Source organism: Triturus cristatus, chromosome 2_2 (assembly GCF_964204655.1).
Source record: "Triturus cristatus chromosome 2_2, aTriCri1.1, whole genome shotgun sequence".
Lineage (NCBI taxonomy): Eukaryota > Metazoa > Chordata > Amphibia > Caudata > Salamandridae > Triturus > Triturus cristatus.
The window spans coordinates 10,779,714-10,801,789 of NC_140582.1; positions in this window are offsets into that span (position 1 = coordinate 10,779,714).

A 22,076-nucleotide genomic window follows, 5' to 3' on the forward strand; every position below is an offset into this window, starting at 1 on the left:
TCTTGCCAAGAAATTCCTCTTGTACCTTACTATTGCTACAACCAAACAATGCTCTACTCTTGCTACCGAAGCCTTGTATCTACACCTGCAGAAGAGAGAACATCCAAGCATAGCAATTCTTATGTGAAGTTAAACGCTGAAATACAGAAGCTTCAGGTCCTTAGGTATCCCAATTTAACACAACTGTTAGAGTGCACGTAACACTTGAATGTATGTGCACACACAATTATAATTAGTACACACAGGTAAATATTATATGGAATAAAATCATGGTTACATATGACCAGGGCACAAGTCGGGGGTACACACAGGTACACAGCGTCCACCCACTATTTCCACAGAGTGGATGCCGCCCCCCCTACCAAGAACTTGGGCCGCACAGAAATATGCTGAACTTGTCCCGGTGTAATTTTCAGATACCAGGACACCTTAACAGGCGCCTGTACATTGTCTGCTTTCCATTCCCAGCAGCAACGTGCAGGCAGCAAAGGTGCTTTTTATTTACCTCCAGCTGGGCCAAAGTTAAGGGGCCATGTTTGACTATTGTGACTGGAGGTGGCATGGAACCTCACACTTAAATGTAAATTCCACGCAGGGTAAACAAAGGCACACAGCTTGTTATTATCTCTTCACTGGTACTTGAGAGAGACATGCTTTTGACTTTGTTTAGTCCCTGTAAATGAGTGCTTGCACTGTAAGAATGTCAGGTGTGTTGGTTTGTCCCAGTATTTACACAAATAACAATTTCAAAAGCACTATTTTATTTCTTTTATAGTACTAAGCAACCCAATACAGGGTGTCAGACCTCTTCATGTGACATACACATTATACATTGTCAATAAATCACGAACATGTGTAAATCAATGTACAAGATGAGTTACATGAGACAGGATTACAAGTTGAAGGAGTCCCATGTCCTTCATAGCTCATAGTGCTATATTACAAGGATTACAATTTATGAACTGCAGGTAACAAAAGGATCTCTGTGTTAAAAGCAGAAACCCACTTTACTATCTACATAAAATAAAAATCTGTCATCTACTTGTTACGTGATGTGCATTGCAGGAGACTCATCAACCTGCTTGATTCAAATCTGTGACTTCACAAAACCAAGATCTCTCTAACAAATGCGTTCACCTCCAGACTTATCTCACCATTACTATTCTCTGAGATTTACTGGGCACCTTTACAGCAGTTGCTTTAACGCATAAAATATTTTAAAAGGCAGACTTTGCAACCAATTAAGCAGAACAGATCTACTGCCATGCTTCTCCTTGTTGCCAATTTCTTTGTGACAGGGTTTAAAATATATATATATATATATATATAATAGTGAGGCCCAGATTTTGCATCGGGATTGCGCTACATTTTTGGCACAACCCCAACGCCAAATCTCATTTGTTGAATTTTGTAATATGCTTCAATGTACTTATGACATACCTGATAAACCTATATGAGGTCTTAATATCTGATGTCTATTCTTGTGATGTCACATGATGGAATGCGTCATGATTTCACTTGTATACTGCCTAACCTGGTTAGTCCCGCCACTTCTGTTTTTTAGGACTTGTGCCCTGCATATGACTGCATGTTACATCCTAAAGTAGACATATAGCTATGAACAAGAACTACCTTTTCATAATAATTCTTCAACATTTGTGTGCATATGTTACATGATTATATTACCTTCCAATGCAACATTTCGAGAATACATTGAATCTCCATACTTTATTAATATTATTAAACCACTCTGTCTATTCAGTGTGCTAATTGCACGTTGTCTTAAGCATCTGTGATGTATAAGGGTGGAGCCAAAATTAAGCTGCTCTAATCCCCCCTCTGATGGTAAATCAAGCCATCACAAAAATTGCTAGATCTTATCAGATTAACCAATTAAAACCTTGTGGCCTTAATTACCTTTTGTCAAAGCTCTTCTAGACAATTCATGTCTGTAAGAAAGTGCCCTCTTTCTGCATGATTACCCCCACTTTTTGCTGAATTGCTGATGTGCTATGACTGAGTGTGCCCTGGGCTCCTGCGAATCAGGTACCCAGGGCCTATGTTCTTTCCCTAAAACTGCATTGAAGCCTAAACCCAATTGGCATCTCTGGCCACAGGTCAGCCCCTGGTAAATGGTACCACAGGTACCAAGGGCACTGCGACCAGAGAAGGCCTCTAAGGGCTGCAGCACTTATTGTGCCACCCTTAGAGGTCCTGTAACCTTGCACACACACACTGCCTTTGCAGGCTGCGTGTTCTGGTGCAGAACAAAGTGAAGAGTCGACATGGCACACATCTCTGTGTGCCATGCCTACAACCCAATACCCTGGCATAGATCAGTCACCCCTCTAGGTGGGCGCACTATACCAGTGGTGAGGGTACAGGTGCCCTGTACCCCTACAGTTTCTAAGTCCATTCTTAGACATTGTAAGTGCAGAGCTGCCATTAAGAGTATATGATGCTGGGAGTTTGTCATTACGAACTTCACAAAACCATAATGGCTTCACTGAAAACTGAGAAGCTTGGTTTCAAACTTCTCAGCACATTAAACCCACACTGATACCAGTGTGGGATTTAATGAAAAATGCACACAGAGGGCATCTTAGAGATGCCCCCTGAAAACTATCCTACCACTAGTGTCCAGGCTGAGTGGCTGCTTTCAGCTGCCACCACCAGACATGTTTCTGGACCCCTGGGTGGAGAGCCTGCTGCTCTCTGGGAACTGAAACAATGCACATCCTGGGATGAGGAACCAAGCCTCCTCCCCCAGGATGGACATGGTTCACAAAGGGGAAGCTTCAAAGGCTTACCGCTTTTGTGAGCTTCCCCAGGCCACTTGCTGCTCTCAGCAACTTGTCCCCACTGGTTTTGACCCCCACTTTGGGCGGGAGAACTGGCGGGAAAAACAAGTGAGGAAGAGAGGTGTGCCCACCTCTGCCAACTCCATCCCTCAGGTGAGGAAGGCGAGGTGAAGCATAACTCTCAGTCCACGCCATCTTGAAGATGGGGGGACTCAGCCAACCAGGCAAAGGCTCATGCCCTCTCGCACTGGAGGTTGGCATAATAGGGGGTGTACCTACCCCAGGGAAGGGTCCCACTGGTCCCTGCCTTTTACCTACCTGTAACACCCCTAAATCTAGTATTTAGGGCCACCCCTGAACCTTGCTTCCTCCGACAAGAGCCTGCAACAAGGAGAAGAAGTACCGAAGAGCCGTGCACCATAATGGCTACACTGAAAACTGAGAAGTTTGGTATCCACCCCAGGGAAGGGACACATTGGTCCCAACCTTTTACCTACCTGTAATGCCCCTAAATCTAGTATTTAGGGGCACCCCTGAACCTTGCTTCCTCAGACCAGAAGAAACTACAAGAAAAGAAGGAGGACCTAACTGCCGTGCCCAAGCTAACAAGAGGAAGATGCCCACTGACTTTTCCCCAAACCTACCGGCCCATCTCCCCCTCGAACCTGCTCCTGCGAAATCCTGGTGTGTCCAGTAGCCAGCAACCTTGAAAACCCCAGAGGACCTGCCTGCCTTCAACTACAAAGACTTTGTCTCCCGTGAACACCGGATTTGTTCATCTGCAACCTCTGGCTCCGACCGGACACCGCAGATCCACCCCACTCTGCACCCGCCGTCCACGGCCCAAGCTTGAGTGGGCAAACACCACGTGGAGGTCCCCCGGTGATCCTGACCAGAGATCCGGCAACCCCTGACCTGCCTCAAGGCTCAAGCTGATGCCTGCAGCCTAAATCCAGAAGGCCCCCCTAACTGCGACCAGGAGCTGGTAAGAAGATCTGACCCCAAAAGGCACGTCTGCACCCGACGCCCCACGGACTTATATGCCCAAGCCGATGGTGCCTAACCAACCCCTAACTTCCTAACTTACCTTTAAAAGTGGTGGTCGCACCCAGAAGACCTTCGTCCCTGAGCCTGCAGTGCCTTTGCAAACTGGAGGTTGCCCATGGAAACCAACAGGGCACCCGACATCGAAACAGCACCCTGCACCTGGCCGCCCTAGTGCCGCTGAAGGTGCACCTTTGGTGCTACTTTGTTTCCCCATTTGCCCTGAGCTAAAGTCCAGAAGCTTTGCTCCCACAGCCGAGTGGTCTGCTAGCCAGCAGCCACCAACCGGAGGCCCCCTATCCCCCATTGAATAACATTGGGACTCGGGACTCAGCACTCAGCACCTGGCCGCCCTAGTGCCGCTGAGGGTGTAACGAGAGTGCATCCTTGACCCTGGGGGAACCCTTGTTCTAACCCCAGAAGCTCAACTCTATTGACTGTTTTTCTCTGAAAAATGTTTCAAGTGTGGAGTTGATTTGTATGGAAATCTGAAAAATAACAATTGTGCAAAACTGACTTTACTTACCTTTTCTCTAGGAAATGTCCCAGTGTGATATCTAGGCCTATCACACTGAGTAATCTCAAAAGTAATCTCAAAAGTAACATGAAAGTAACTTACCTGTAATTTTCATTGCAAAGTCGATACAACATATATGTACAGCATTTCACAGTATTGCATTACCAGTAATTCAAACTGTAACCATTTTAAAGTTCATTTCCAATTGCATTTCAAACTGTATATTTACTGCAACGTATTTATCAACTTACCTGTGCCAGGCTTGCTTGGTTCTAGAAAATAAAATAACTAAAAGAATAGTTTTATACAAAAACAATTGGTCTGAAGTTCAGTCTTTGAGTGTGTGAATTCATTTGCTGACTCAGTGAGTACAACAAATACTTAACACTGTCCTCTGATACTGCCTTACTGCTCGACCACACTACCACAAATAGAGAGTGAGGTGCTATCTAACTTTACCACTGCCTACCTTTGGGGATCCCCTGGACTCTGTGCACACTATACCTCACTTTGGTGTAGTGTATACAGAGCCAGCTTCCTACAATGTCGTCAAAATTATTGCTCTGTTTCTCTTCTAGTTCCACATCAAATCTCTCTTTTCACTTCTTTTTTTTCCATACCCTCTTATACACCTTAAAGGACACCACTAGCTCACAAAGGCAATAATCAGTAGTGATTTCAAGAGGAAACCCACCATTCTACTTCCCAAAATTCCAAAACAATTTCCTACTGCTCTTATTCCATTCCCAATTGTCTCACATACACATGCCGCTGTCAGACCATTCAAATCTCTCTATAAATCTGTAATATTTTAAATATGGTTCTGTAAATCCTTGCTGTTATCAAGAATGTAGGTACGGGGGGCGTGGCTTGCCACCGGGTAACATGGCCGCAACCTAGAGGAGCTCCAGGGACGGGGTAGACTCCCCTGACTATCCGTCGCACCATCCGTCTATTCATCCTGCCTTTAAGGTGCCCATCATCGACCGGAAGACCCGGTGAACAGATCGATCTGCCCTCCGGGCGTCTGCAGCGACCGGAGTGCCGAGGGAACTGCGGGAGGCGGTGCGGCCTGCTTGCGCGACTGGAGCCGGGGACTGGCCTGCGGCACGGACCCGACTGGCGGCACTCGGCTTCGGGAGTGCGCCCGGCGGCATCGGCTGGTGTCCGGTGCGGTGCAAAGGGGACTCGTGGGCTGACCCCCGTCCCCCCTTCCCCCCCTATATTCCCCCCCGGACTCATTGGTGAGGGGCGGACGATGAGGGGCCGCCCGGGACGCAGGCTAATGCTCTCCATACATCGTGATGGGCCCTAAGGAGCTGGGGAGAAGGGACGATCGTGCTGCCATTTGCTGCGGGGCCCCGTGAGGAGCTGGAGCCTATCGGGGGATGAATCGGACCCCGGCTCCGGGTGCGACCTATGACCAGGAGGGGTGAGATGTGGAGAGAAGGCATGGACACTCACCTACTGAGATATTGGGCCAAGTAGGCCTGACAAAGACTCGGCTTTCGCTTCCACGGGGGCCCCTTCAATGGATGCTCTCCTCCGGGGGCCACTGCACACGGAGATCTTGTGGAAGAGAACCCTGGAGACGACCCCTGGGACAAGTGAGGCCCGATTGCCAGGAATGAATAAAAGGGCTTCGCTCTGGTGAGAACCGGCTGGCGTGGCGCCCGGAGTCCATTAAAGTCCTGACCGGACGAACTGGGTTCTCCCAGTTGAGACCCCGGTGGACCGGGTGTGGATTGTCGGTGTGCCAGGAGTGGCTGATACGGATCATCCGGCCAGGTAAAGTGCCCCCTCGCCGGGGACCCAGTTGGGGAGACCTCTGCACTTCACAGCAGTTGTGGTGATGAGGATCAGATTGTAGTGGACATGCCACCAAGGTTCCAGGCAACTCTTCTGAATGTGTTTTTCACCAATACCCAGTCGCTGGGACTAAGGTCATGGCACTGCACATGATGAGGAGGGGCTGTAGCTGCTTCGACCTGCTGAGACACAGAATGCACCACGTCAGCCAATCCCTTGCAGTAGTTAAAAATTAAATCATCTGTGATGTTTACAAGAGCTGGCAATCGCATGGCTCTCCACGTGATGATTTTATGGGGTGGCAGTCCTGTCCTCCAATCAGGAACACTGCGAAGACTCATCAGCACAAGAAGTGTCTTCATCAGGCCATTTCAGAGATATTGAGGCACACACTTTAGCCAATCTGGGTTTCGGCGTTCCATTATTCTGTTCCACAATGCCAGAAGTCTCAGGCCAGTAACTGCAATCTAGTCTCTGCTCCACCTGCAATGCTGCACACAACATTCTTAGGACCTCATTATTGAAATTAGTTTCTTCGTCTGAGTCCAGAGAAGTCAGGAATCCAAACCTGGGGATGAGTTCTCTCAATAACAGTTTAGCTACAGACTATCACACCTTCTAGTCGGGTAGGCTCAACCCAATGTGAGATTTTCCTTGAGCCTCTTCTGTTTCATCTCAATTTCATCATGGCAGCACTTGGCATAGTGTAACATTTCACTGATTGATTTATTCTGCCAACACATTAAATGTTGTTAAATCATCATGCTCATTTCAGATCTCAATCCTGTCACAAATCTGGACACAACTGTCCTGTTTCCTTAGGCTCCAATGTTTCCATACCACTATACTACTGAAAAGCCTGCAACAACCTCTCATAGAATGCATGAACCGTCTTTTTAGGTTCTTGGGTCGTCTTGTCGATGTCCTGTGACAGGACCTTAGCCTTTAACGGCTTCATCAGCTTCATCCCAATTATTTTCAGGGAAAAAAATGTAAGTACTCCCCAGGCCGGGCTTACATTAACCCCACCCTCCAAAGAAAGTAAAAGTGGGGAGCCATGGGCTATGGCCAATGGGTCAATTGATTCGCGGATCGAAAAAGTTTGGGAACCACTGCTTTAACCAATTCATCACCTGATCATACTTTTTCATTACAATAGCTGATTGGCCATGTGTCACTGTATATCCTTTCGGGTCCCTTTCAGGCCAATCCGTAGCTATTTTTCACACAGACCACAAATCACTTGGAACAACAATGTCAAACAAAGTATTAAAATCAGTCCACAACACCTTCAAGATTTTCACAAATCGATCAATTTGTTTATACCATTCCACAAGCTTCTCTCTCAATCGTGGAAAGTCATTTGTGAATGCCACAAGATCACTTCTGCTCCAAGGCACATGGACATAGCCCCCACTTTGTACTTCCCACAAGGGGAAGTTGTGGCACCCGCTCCCTTTTCTCCTAAAGGGGGCAGCTACCCCAGAGATCTCTTGGGGCCCTTCTTCCTTGACCATTTGTCCTCCCATTTATCTAATGTACCCCGAATTCAAATACTCTGAATCAACTCCCGAATTTGGATTTTCAACCGTGGTACTCATGTTCTCTATGTCCTGATCTAAGAAAGAGAGCCGGTGACTCTTTTGTAAGCCTTGGTCCGCTGTAAGTCTACCTCCATGGTTTTTGGCTAAGTCGATTATTATCTTTGCTAATAAACAAAAGGTAATTTGGCTCTAATACATCTATTCAAGCTAATTCAAAAGTTCCACTTTTCATCTCATCCAATTCAAGTTTAATTCTTGGCACATCGACCGACTTTGCCTTCAATGTTGATCTGATTGTGCCCTGACTCAATTCAGTACTTCCATTCCCATTCAACACTTCGTTCAAGGATTTCAAACACTCATGCAATTCTTGGGCACTCAAATTAGACTGTCCTCCAGGTGCTCTTTGCATTGCCCCCTCCCTGGGTGTACTACTATTTGCATTTAGAGGTGGCTCCCATGTAAAAATATCAATCTCTGGTATTCCCTCGAATGCTCTTAGAGGTCCAAATCCAGTTGTATTTACAGATGAGTCTGTACGCACACCACAAGGAGACCTCACATTCATTGGAAGTAAAGGAGCAAATCTTCCCTCTCCTGAGCTTATAGGAGCCGTCGCTGAAACTTGTGGGTTAACTGTGAGAGCCAAAATGTGTCTTACATTTGCAGATGAATTGGGATTGTATATGGGAACCACAGGACTAATAGTAACCGGAACAGTAAGGGCATCTGGAGCATTGGGAACTGTTGAGTTGGCAGGCCCCCCATCCCTGAACCACCTCCCATCATATTTTGATTGGCATTCTCAGATGTATTCCCCAGCACATTGAAATTCACATTTACTGGAGCAGAAGCCACTCCCAACTGCCCACTCATGCTTTCCCCACTCATGGTGTGAGGGTCATTGTACGGAGACTGGCACTCTGACAATAACACATCCAAAAGACTATCAATTGTGTCACTGTTATTATCCTCTCTTCTCTCTTCTGATCCTATCAACTTGTCCCTCTTTTCCTTTTTCCTCCCCATCCCACTTTCTTTGCTAGTTAAAGGTGGATACGACTTTGCTTCCTCTATTCAAATCTGTTCTCCACCTTTTTCTGTTCTGAATCCCATATAACATCAATATATGTCCATACTGTCTTTCTAGCTCTGCCTTTGTATTTCTCCCTCTGTCTGCCATGCGCCACTTGCTCTCAAGCGTTAAGTGCTTCAAACTGGGCAACTCTAGGTATTGGTTTAATTTCGTATAGAATTCTTACATTTTCGATGACTCTCACATTTAATGTCCTAGAGGGTGGGATTGCCAATGCAATTTCCTTTTCTGTGATTCTGTGCCACTGAGTGAGCCAAATACAAATTTGAAGCCCTACATTTATCACCATATGATGGCCTGCTGTATCCTCCTGTGGTGCCACTTCTCCTTCTCTAATGGGTATTTCCACATCTGCCTTCACCAAATCACGTAACATCCTCAAACATCCAATTTTCCAGCAATTTTGTTAGTAAAAGATATCAGAATATTTATTTAAAAAAATAAAAAATAGAAATTAGAATATTTTCATTCCAAGCAGAGATTTCCTCCTCGATTTCTGTAGCAAACCACTAATCAATAACAACGCGACACCCAATGAGGTGAACAACCAATAAAAGTGCAACTTTACACCAATCCCAGCACGACACACAATGATACTAATCACGCTCCTCGCAGCGGCTCACCCTTCCTAACAATCCCCATGAACACTCTATTCTCTCCTATTCCACAAACACACAAATCCATGTAATACAAATGACGATCAACAACAATTGTCTGCTTTTACTAAAGAAATCAACAGAATTCAATCGCCCGAGATTTTTTTCTATTATAACACACATCCAGATGATGCCTTGCCCTGCAGGGAATCACCCTGATCAGAACAATTTCCCTCTTCCCAAAATGTTTACGGCACTGATCATCACCCCCTTTCACTCAAAGCAGTAAGGTCCCGATCTTAAGTGGGCCGTCAATGATGTTTTGTGACAAACTCCATAAAACTCTAGCGGACAAATGACAATCCAGTGTCTTCTATACTTTTAATATCATCCAGGGGTCTTAGATTTGGTCGGACGTGATAACAACTTCAACTTAACCCCACACTCACACAACACTCAAGCAACTCTGCTAGACCTCACACCATTATCATACAACACACAAACTATGTATAAACCACTGCCACACTCAACCCTATTTATACTCACTCCTCCGCTGTAACCGCCACTCTCTTCTGAACTGCTGGAACTTCGCCAATCCTTGGAGTCGGAGCATAAACTCTAGGAGCGAGTGTTTGAGGTTTAATGAATCTAGATTTGTTTTTCCCTACCACCCTTTGCTTCAACAAGGGACCATCTTCGCTCTGCTACCATCTGAGAACGCTCTGATCTTGTTGATTATCTCCCTTGGTCAGTGGACCTTTTCCTGTTGCTCGAGAGGTAAGGGGGACTAAAAATACATTACATAGCTCAGTAAAACTGTGACCAGTTAGTCACACAATAAAACTGCTGATGAAAGTTAATGTGTTTTACCTACAGACTCAGACATAAAGTGATATAGATGAGTCTCAAAAGCATATTATGGAAATGTTGATTCACAAGAATAAGTCCAAATCTCCTGATGAGATTCAGTCTAAACAATAGGAAGCACACAAAGAACTTGATGGCTGTGATAGAATAGATGAGAAACAAAATCTGCAGGTTTATTTGCAGAATTACATCCTCCTGCCTAGTCATTAGTATCTCTAATAAAAACAAGCTTACACTACTCTATGCTAGCTTCAGGGAAACCCTAGCCAACTATGGGATGCAAGGTACAGATGTCAGTGTAACAGTCTTTCGTAAAAGTACTCTAAGCCTAAAGGTATAGCATGAAGCTACACAGTGAGAGGAATCGCATACGAGGTCTGTACCTTGTGAAATCCTAAAGGTCTTTCCTCTCTAACTAACAACACAACATCTATTAATACCCAAAGCATTTAAGGTTACCAGTGTTATTACATTTCCAATACTTTTCCATCGTCCCAGGTAGAATTTAGCAACATTCGGCTCTTCTCCCACAGTCTTGACCAAGCTCATTAAATTGTCCTTAAGCATCCCTTCTCCGCCATGAGAACTCATCTCCCACCTTTTTACCACATCTTCCTCTCGCCAAGAAATTCCTCTCGTACCTTACCATTGCTACAACAAAACAACGCTCTACTTTAGCCACCTGCAGAAGAGAGAACATTCAAGCAAAACAATTCTCACATCAAAGTTAAACAGTGAAATACAGAAGCTTCAGGGCCTTATTTACACAAATTTAAGCACAGCAGTTAGAGTGCAAGTAGCACTTGAATATAGCTGCATACACTTCTATAATTAGTAAACATATGTAAATATTATATAGAATAAAATCATGGTTCCATATGACTGCATGTTACATTCTAGAGCAGACATATAGCTATAAACAAGAACTACCTTCTCATAATAAATCCTAAGCATTACTGTGCATACTTTACATGTTTATGGTCTCTGAACTAAGGCCACAATCTCCACACTTGGGGTGAAGGCTATGCACTCGGGGAAGAAACATACTAATCAGACTTACTAGTAAGTACATACATCTGAAATCAATTAATGATACCTGAAACTCATTGCAGTCATACCACATAAAGTAGCCCACATCCAAAACTCTGTTTCTTCCAACCTCATTCAACTACCTGGCTGCTCCCTGTGCTACCTGGCTACTCTTTTTGCTACCTGCCTGCTCCCTTCTAATTTTCCCCCTGTCTTTAGGAGGAAGAGGAGTTTTACTGAGGAAGAGACTGAAACAATATTAAGATTTGTAGTGGCAAACGTACATGGCCTGCCCCCATATATGACTTGTTGGAGCCGGCCTCGTGGCGTGGTCCTGTTCCCCCTCGCTAAGCCGCACGAGGTCCCATGCACCTCGGGGCTCCTCCATCTTGGATTATACGTCACTCCACGTGACCACCTACGTGACCCTGCTCTACCCGGCCTCGGTCCCAGCGAGGCCCGACATCGAGGCGCCAACCCCTGGCCCGGGGGATACCACGTGAGCCCTTCCCACTCCCGGCGGAGGGCAGTATCGATGGGACCCCCAACCGTCCTTCCACACCTAGGTGCGATCGCCCCACAGCTCTCTGGGGCCTGGCGCCTCTCCTGCTGGGCGTCTGGCCGCGCCCTACCCTGCCTCTCCGCCCTCCTGGGCGCAAGGGTCCGGACATCAAAGGGCTCCAGACCTATATCTGGGGCGACCCGGCAACAAGACGACAGTTGTATCCCGGAGTCAAGAGCCCTGCTGATCGGATCGCGGCTGACCCTACGGAGAAAGACTCTTCCTGAAACCACACTCTGAGCCCTGCTGACGCTGTCGCGGCCCGACCTTGCTGAAACGTACCATCAGAGCCCAGCTGACCTCGTCGCGGCTCGACCGAAGCGGACCTACCACCGGAGCCCTGCTGACTGTGTCGCGGCTCGACCCTAGCGGAACTACCACCCGAGCCCTGCTGACGCCGTCGCGGCTCTCCCCGACCGAGCCGCTCTGAGACCAGCACCCAAGGTCTGGCGCAGAGCCTTCCCGTACCTTGCCGGTACTAAGACTGTCCCGCTACCCTGTCCCTCCAAAGACATTGAGACTCTTATTGGATCACTCGATCCCGCTGAAATATTGAACGTGCTCCTTTTTACATAAAGAACCAAGATAAGCAACTGATACGGAGTCCTGTGTGGTGGTGTTACTGGGCCTAGTACGATCATAGGAGAAGGACCTCTCCTAGGAGGCTTCTCAGCGGCGCTCGGCTATAACTTTGCGGTAGGAAGGTGCCCCGGAGTAGTCCCCCCGACTCCCCGGTGGTCCTCCCTCCAACATTTGGTGGCCAGCGACGGGATCCGAGCCAGACGCAATCGTACAGGCAAGTAACGCACCCACGACCTAACCAGACGGAAAAAGAAAAAGGGAACCATGGACGGCCAAGAAGCAACCATGGCCGCAACCTTCCAGCTGGAAAAACTGGAAGAATACACCCACAAAGAACTAAAACAATTCTGCAAGGACAAAGGGATCCCAACCACAGGATTGGGCACCAAGGAAGAAATGCAGAAAGCCCTGAAAGCCTGGGCAGAAGCCGAGGCCACCCCACCCCGCACCGAAGGGACCTCGGCCCGGGACAAAAACCTGCCGACCACAACCCCGACAGATGGGGGGCGAGGCATCCCCGAAACCAGCCTATCCCACGAGGAAATGCGAGAACGGGAGAGGGTCCGGACACACGAAATGGACCTCGCACGACTCCGGCTGGACGGTGAGCTCCTACTGGCGGAGAAGAAAATAGCCTTGGAGCGACTACGGCTGCAAGAGGAGATCGAAGAAAAGAAACGGCATCGGGAACTAGAAGAGAGACGGCCAACCCTAGAGCACGAGAGGAGCCTCAAAGAACTGGAGCTGAAATCCAAAACGGGGGAGACCGGCACCCCCGGGGCCCAGGACGCTCTGCCACTGACCGAGCCAAAGGTTCATATCCCCAAGGATGTCGTCAAGGAATACTACAAGAACAACGACATCCAGCAGTGGTTCCGAGCCTACGAGGTAGCCATGACCTCCCATCGGGTACCCCGGAAGGATTGGGGTGCCGGCCTATGGGGGAGGTTCCTCAGCGAGGGCCGTGATACCCTGCTGCAACTCCCCGACGCAGTGATGACCTCCTACGACCACATGAAAGAAGCCCTACTCACCCGCTACGGGCTATCGGCCGAGATGTACCGGCAGCGCTTCCAGGACTGCAAGAAGCTCCCCGGTACCACATGGGTCGAGTACGTGGACTTCTTCAGCCGGGCCTTTGAAGGGTGGATAAAAGGGAGCAAGGTCACCTCATACAATGAACTGTTCGACCTCATTGTCTGGGAGCACCTCGCCAACAACTGTTTTGTGGAACTAAGACAACACCTCTTGGACAGTAAGCTGACCGAGCCCCGGAAGCTCGCCGCCGAAGCAGACCGATGGGTCAACACCCGGGTCCCCCGGAACCCCGTGGGGGACTACCAACGGAGTACCACGGGACCTCTTCGCCAGCGGGGCGGAGGAGGGGGGTCCCACCGCAGTCGAGAATTCCCGGCCGGACCGCCCAGAAGCCCGCCACGAGGCCAAACCGCCAACGCCACGTCCCCGACCATGGGCCGAAGGGGGACCCCCATCGCCCGGCCTGGACCCCGACCACCAGTGACCTGCTTCGGCTGCCAACAGACCGGCCACTATGCGAGCGACCCGGCCTGCCCCGTGAACCAACGGAACGGGACCGCTGGGCCCCCTCCCCGACAAATAGCCGCCGCAGCACTGGGGGAAGGAGAGGACGGGGAGGAAAACCGCGACGACGGATCCCCCGAGTGGGAACCGGCTGCCATGTCGCTCGTATGCCTGGGCTACCGAGAAATGGTACCCCGAGCGGCCATCCCAAGCAACACCCAGAAGTACCAGCAGTGGGTCACCATCAATGGACGACGGGCCGAAGCCCTCCGGGACACTGGGGCCAGCGTGACCGCTGTCCGCTGCCACCTAGCGACCCCTGAACAAATCCTGCCGCATGTCCTATGCCCTGTCCGGACCGCGGACAACACCGAAAGCATGTGCCGGATGGCCAGGATCCCCTTCGAGTGGGGAGGAGTGTCCGGCACCCAAGTGACTGTCCGCGACGACGCCCCCGTGGACTGCCTCCTGGGGAATGACCTAGAGAGCTCCCCCTGGGCCCAGGTGGAGCGCCGAGAGCATCTGGGGATGCTAGGGCTGCCCGAGTGGGCCTGCGCCACCACCCGGTCCATGACCGCCCAACCAGCCGCTGCCGCGGCCACCGACAAGCCTACGGGCCCAGAACTATCACCCTCCTCCGGCACGGAGGAACCCGACGAGGAGGCCGGGCCATCCGAACTTTCTCCCGACGAGGCCGCCTCCCTCAGCAAGATCCCCAAGCTGGCCCAGTGGCGCCACGATGGGGGCCCCACCCGCGAACAATTCCAGCAAGAACAGAAGGCCTGCCCATCCCTCGAGGGGGCCCCACAGCAAGCAGCCGCCCAGGCCTCGGGGGACCCCACGGGAACCCACTGGGTCTACTGGGACAATGACCTACTATATGGCGAACAGAAGGTCGCCGAACTGGGAGCCGGCCGGGTGTTGGTGGTTCCCCTCCGGTTCCGGGAGTTCCTCCTGAACCTGGCGCATGACGTGCCCCTCGCCGGACACCTCGGGCGGGACAAGACTTACAGCCGCCTGGTGACCCATTTCTATTGGCCCCGAATGCGGAGAGACGTGGACCACCACTACCAGTCCTGCCAGACCTGCCAGGCTAGTGGAAAGACTGGGGGTCGAGTTAAAGCCCCCCTCCAACCATTTCCAGCCATCCAAACCCCGTTCGAACGAGTGGGGATCGACATCGTGGGACCCCTCGACCCCCGAACCGCCCTGGGACACCGCTTCATCCTGGTACTGGTCGACCACGCCACCCGATACCCCGAGGCCATCCCACTCCGCACTGTGACAGCTCCAGTGGTGGGCCGGGCCCTGATGGGCATCTTCTCCAGGGTGGGGTTCCCCCGAGAAGTGGTGAGCGATAGGGGTACGAACTTTATTTCAAGGTACATGAGATCACTCTGGCAACAATGTGGGGTCACCTACAGATTCACCACCCCTTACCACCCCCAGGGGAACGGACTGGTGGAGCGGTTCAACAGTACCCTAAAAGGGATGATCAAGGGCCTGGAAGAGCCCCTGAGGAGGAGGTGGGATGTCCTGCTGCCCTGCCTCCTGTTCGCCTATCGAGAGGTGCCACAGAAATCCCTGGGCTTCAGCCCCTTCGAACTATTGTATGGGCACCCCGTCCGAGGGCCCCTCAGCCTGGTCAAGGAGGGCTGGGAGGCGAACGTCCAAGATGCCCCCCCCCCGACGTCTACCGGTACCTCCTGACCCTGCGGAACCAGACTCGGAAGTTCCGGGCCCTGGCAGAAGCCAACCTCGAAGCCAGCCAAGAAGACATGAAGCGCTGGTATGACGCAAATGCCTCGACCATCGAGTTCGAGCCGGGCCAGCAAGTCTGGGTCATGTCCCCCGTGGACCCCTGCGCCCTGCAGGACAAGTGGACCGGGCCCTTCAAGGTGGTTGAGAGGAAGAGCCCCGTCACCTACCTGGTCGACATGGAGTCCCCGAGGAACCCCCTCCGGGTCCTACAAGCCAACCGGCTCAAGCCCCACTTTGCCCGAACTGAACTAAGCCTGCTGCTGGCTACTGACGATAGGGGCGAAAGCGACTCCGAGCCCCTACCAGACCTCCTGGGGTCCTCGGGCCAAGACGGCTCCTTGGAAGGCGTCCACCTCTCCGCCACGCTGACCCCAGAACAGCGCCAGGACTGCCGGAAGCTGCTGCAACCCTTCGCTGCCCTCTTCTCTCTCACTCCCGGGGTGACCCCCTGGTGCGTCCACGACGTGGATACCGGGGACAGCCCCCCTGTGCGACACCGCGCCTACAGAGTACCTGACCGAGTCCGAGCCTGCATACAGACCGAGGTCGCCAAGATGCTCGCCCTCGGAGTCATCGAGCCCTCAGACAGCCCGTGGGCCAGCCCGGTGGTCTTGGTGCCGAAGGCCGCCACCCCCGGCACTTCTCCGGAACTCAGATTTTGTGTAGACTGCCGGGGCCTGAACGCAGTCACCAAGACCGATGCCCACCCCCTGCCACGGGCAGACGAACTGATCGATCGCTTGGGGGCCGCCCGCTACCTAAGCACCTTTGATCTCACCGCTGGGTACTGGCAGATCAAGCTCACTCCCGGCGCCCAGGAACGATCCGCCTTTTCCACCCCCGATGGGCACTACCACTTTCGGGTGATGCCCTTCGGTATGAAGAACGCCCCAGCGACCTTTCAGAGGCTGGTGAACAAGGTCCTGGCTGGGCTAGAAGCCTTCAGCGCGGCCTACCTCGACGACATTGCAGTCTTCAGCGACCATTGGGCCGCGCACCTAGGACACCTCGGAGAAGTCCTGGCCGCTCTCCAAAGGGCCGGGCTCACAATTAAGGCCAGCAAGTGCCAGATCGGTCAAGGATCTGTGACCTATCTGGGCCACCAGGTGGGGAGTGGCCAGGTAGCGCCCCTCCAGTTAAAGGTCGATGCCATCCAGGCGTGGGAACCCCCCGCAACCCAAACCGCTGTCCGGGCCTTCTTAGGCCTCACAGGCTACTACCGGCGATTTATTAAAGATTATGGCAGCATTGTGGGCCCCCTTACGGAGCTCACTTCCAAGAAACAGCCCAAGGTGGTGCACTGGACGCCCCGCTGTCAGGCCGCTTTTGAAGCCCTCATGGCGGCTATGTGTGCTGCCCCTGTGCTACAGGCCCCTGACTACAGCAAGGAGTTTGTGGTGCAGACCGACACATCAGAGTACGGGGTCGGGGCGGTCCTCTCCCAGATGGACGCCGAGGGCCTCGACCGACCTGTGGCCTTTATCAGCCGCCGACTGCTGCCCCGAGAACAGAGGTGGAGCACCATCGAGCGGGAGGCCTTCGCTGTGGTATGGGCTCTCAAGAAGCTCCGGCCCTACCTTTTCGGCACCCACTTCAGGGTCCAGACTGACCACGGGCCCTTGCGGTGGCTCATGCAAATGCGGGGCGAGAACCCCAAGTTGTTGCGATGGTCCATCTCGCTGCAAGGGATGGACTTCACCGTGGAACACCGGCCCGGCAACGACCACGCCAATGCTGACGGCCTGTCCAAATTCTTCCGCCTCGGCGAGGAGAACCCCCAAGGAGATGGGTGACTCTCCCTGCCTTCAGCTGGGGGGGACGCGTGTTGGAGCCGGCCTCGTGGCGTCGTCCTGTTCCCCCTCGCTAAGCCGCACGAGGTCCCATGCACCTCGGGGCTCCTCCATCTTGGATTATACGTCACTCCACGTGACCACCTACGTGACCCTGCTCTACCCGGCCTCGGTCCCAGCGAGGCCCGACATCGAGGCGCCAACCCCTGTCCCGGGGGATACCACGTGAGCCCTTCCCACTCCCGGCGGAGGACAGTATCGATGGGACCCCCAACCGTCCTTCCACACCTAGGTGCGATCGCCCCACAGCTCTCTGGGGCCTGGCGCCTCTCCTGCTGGGCGTCTGGCCGCGCCCTACCCGGCCTCTCCACCCTCCTGGGCGCAAGGGTCCGGACATCAAAGGGCTCCAGACCTATATCTGGGGCGACCTGGCAACAAGATGACAGTTGTATCCCGGAGTCAAGAGCCCTGCTGATCGGATCGCGGCTGACCCTACGGAGAAAGACTCTTCCTGAAACCACACTCTGAGCCCTGCTGACGACGTCGCGGCTCCATCGTGCTTACAAGACCTTCACGAACCTTTGGGGCCCTGCTGACGCTGTCGCGGCCCGACCTTGCTGAAACGTACCATCAGAGCCCAGCTGACCTCGTCGCGGCTCGACCGAAGCGGACCTACCACCGGAGCCCTGCTGACTGTGTCGCGGCTCGACCCTAGCGGAACTACCACCCGAGCCCTGCTGACGCCGTCGCGGCTCTCCCCGACCGAGCCGCTCTGAGACCAGCACCCAAGGTCTGGCGCAGAGCCTTCCCGTACCTTGCCGGTACTAAGACTGTCCCGCTACCCTATCCCTCCAAAGACATTGAGACTCTTATTGGATCACTCGATCCCGCTGTAAATATTGAACGTGCTCCTTTTTACATAAAGAACCAAGATAAGCAACTGATACGGAGTCCTGTGTGGTGGTGTTACTGGGCCTAGTACGATCATAGGAGAAGGACCTCTCCTAGGAGGCTTCTCAGCGGCGCTCGGCTATAACTTTGCGGTAGGAAGGTGCCCCGGAGTAGTCCCCCCGACTCCCCGGTGGTCCTCCCTCCAACATGACTAGTGAACAAAGAAGCCAGCATTATGGCAGCAGTTGGCAGATAAGAGGCACTGCATTGGAGAAGGATGTCATGACCGTGTGCAATATAAAAAAAGGTGACAAAATGAGAGGAGACGGGTGAAGGAGAAGTTCACTAGGATATATGTGGCTAGAGCTCTACATGGTGGGCTAACTGGATCCTGTCTCTGTCTTACCTGACTTGAGAAGGACCTCCTCTCTCTGCTGTGCACACTTATCTGCTACATAGGCTGGCTATGACAGACAACCGACCGTATTATGCTACCAGGTAACACATTAAGCACCAGCATCCATTCGATATGTAAATAATTGTTTTCTTATTAGCAATTGTAACTATGGAAGGCACTCCATGATAGTTCTATGACCTTAAAGTGATTTGTACTCTTATGTGTTTCATTTCCCAGAATTCTATGTAAAGTAAATTCAAGGTTCAGTTCTCATCTTCAGTAAAAGTTGTCAATCTTCTACCTGTGACATAATATACAAATTATCACTGAATCATGGAATTTTCCTTGTTTGTCTTTCCATCATACCTGCATTGTATATTGTACTACATAGATATGTTAATATATGAAAATAAGCATAAATTGTAGTATCTGTGTTTAATCTGCTGTGTTAAAATTTCAACATACAGCCACAGTGAATCATTCCAGTGGGGTAGAAGTTCATGAACCTGTAGGTGGTGGACGTCAAGGGGCAGGTCAACCACAACCATCAGCAAAAACTGGTAAGCAAATATGTTAACAAAGTGTTTTCCATGTTGTTCCGAAATTGTATACAATCTTTTGATGTGTTTTGTCACGTTCATTATTTGGTGTTCAACATATAAACGTAACTGGTATACGTTTGACATGTTAAATGTTTTTTTTTTTAATTTTAAATTTTCTCATACCCTAAGAGGCCCTGTGAGGTTGGCCCAGCCCACATCTCAGGCAAGAGTGATGTCTGCTCCTAGCACTGATATCACAACTGGTCAAATGGTAGACACTGGTAAGTTCACTTACATATTATCTCACAAATTACCACTTTTCTGATTTAATGTAGGAAATATTAGCAGTATTTATCTTGTCAAACACCTCTGTTGTCAACAAGCTCAATATGCATGAATATGGTTTAAAAGATTTGAAGCCTCAATAACGTCATTTATTTGAGTGTATGATCCTACATTTCTATTGAAATTTTAATGTATTTCACTAAAAAATCATATTGTCTATTCTAAAGCGGAGTAGCTCTCACCTTCTTTTAAAGTATATTCGAATAACACATACACTTATTTTAACACTTTAACGTATTTGTTCAAATATGTATGCGTCGGCTTAATTACAGCTGATGTCAGGCCATGTCAGTCAATCTGAGCACAGACATACCCACATCTAGGGTATCAGGAGACATTCTGGCAGCAGCAAGTAGGGCCACTACCATCCACTCATCCGACAAGGGTGCCAAATTCTGAAGGTAAATAAAGTGCCTACTATTCACAATACCTAACTCTTGTAGGAATGAGATTGACACATGATACAACTTTTTCAAATCATGTTATGGTGATTGTAGCATCCTCCTCAGTGAGGGAGTATGTAACAAACCACGCCACGAGGAGCCTAGCGCGCAACCAAGATGGCCGCGTAGGTGCGAGGCTCCCGGGGACCTCCGCAACCTCCTACGACTATCCTGAATTAATCCTGTCTCGGACGAGGGGAATGTGTTGGTGAGCCTGAGCTGAGGTGGCACCCGTTTCCCGTTGTCAAATCGGACCTCGGACACCGGAGTAAGCACCGTTTGGAGTCTGCGGCCTTCTCCTCGCCAGACCCCGGATTTGCGCGGAGGGGTGACCCAGTGACAAATTGAACAACAGCGGCGGGCCGGGCCTGGCGAGTCGCGTACCCCGCACTTTCGCTTTCGCTTTCGCACCCCCTTGCTGTCTCTGCAGGGTTGGGTCGCGGGGCTCTTTGTGCTGGTGTGGTCTCGCTGGGAGACTCGGCCTGCCCGCCGGCTGTGACCCATCCCGCCGATCTGGGGTGCCCCCCCCCCGAAGCTTGAGGCCCTGATTGCTTGCTCTTCACGACGTGGCTGGTGCGACCGGGGGACTGGTGGCCATGGCCACGAAACAAGATGGAGATCGGGCAAAGACCAAGTCGACCCGGCGTGGCACCACCCCTCAGGCCAACAGTATGGACCGCTACACCCTCCAGAAGGGATCTCCCAGCGGACCGCACAAATCCCCTGAGGGCCCTCCTGATGCTCCGGCCCTCCCCACGGATCTGACTCTACGGGATGTCATGGGCGCCATCGCCGAGATGAAGGCCTCGGTGGGCCAGCGGTTCGACACACTGGCACAGAAGATCGACTCGGTCCTCGTGGATGTTGGCCTGGTGAGGGCCGATCTTTCCAAGACCAATGACCGAGTTGATTCTTTGGCCCACACCGCATCGGGCCTTACCACTGAGGTGGCGGTACTACAGGCAGAGGTGCGCCGGCTTGGTCAGGCGACCGCGCTTATGGATCGGCGCCTGGAGGACTCCGAGAGTCGGGCCCGGAGGAACAACATCCGCATCATCGGGGTGCCCGAGGGACGGGAGGAAGCGGCGGCGGACCTGTTTGTGGAGGACCTGATCGCTACCCATCTCCAGCCACGGGGGCTGAGTAAATTCTTCGCTGTGGAGCGGGCCCACAGGGTTCCCGGGGGAAGGCCGAAGGTCGGGGCCCCTCCGCGGCCTCTCATTGCCCGGATCTTCAACTTTCGGGACAGAGACGCTATCCTGCAAGCATCCAGACTGCATGGGCCGGTTAAGCTTGACAATATGGAGGTGAATTTTTACCCCGATTTCACCCCAGCGGTCCAGAAGCAGAGACTGAGCTTCCAAGGCGTCAAGCGCCGTCTTCGGGACCTGAACCTTAAATACGCTATGCTTTTCCCGGCCAAGCTGCGAGTGGAGGTAGAGGGTCGCACGCACTTTTTTGACCGTCCTGAAGCGGCCGGAGACTGGCTGGACACTCTGTCTGGGGATCGTGATCCGGGGGGCGGGGGGGGGGCGGCGGGGGGAGACGGCACTCAGGATCGGGATTGAGGGGGCAATATTGGACTCGCTCTGGGCAAAACTGATGCCACTCTTGATTAAGCGTCTGTTTGTATAATTTCCCCTCCTATGGAGGCTGTGTGGGGTCTACTGGGGGTTCTCCTTCCTCCTCTAGGGGGTTTAGCTAGTCTTTACTATATATATGGGGCGACAGGCACACTGCACGTTGGGGGGGCTGTTCGGGCTCATGCAGGGGTGCAGGGAGGGGGGAGTTTTGTTGGGATGGGTGGGCAGGGATGGGGGGGTGTTGTTCGTTTTTACCACAAGGCAAAATTATCATTGTATTAGCTTAATAGTGCTCTCGGGGGGACAAATGGTGGCTTCTGTTTATGATGGGGGGT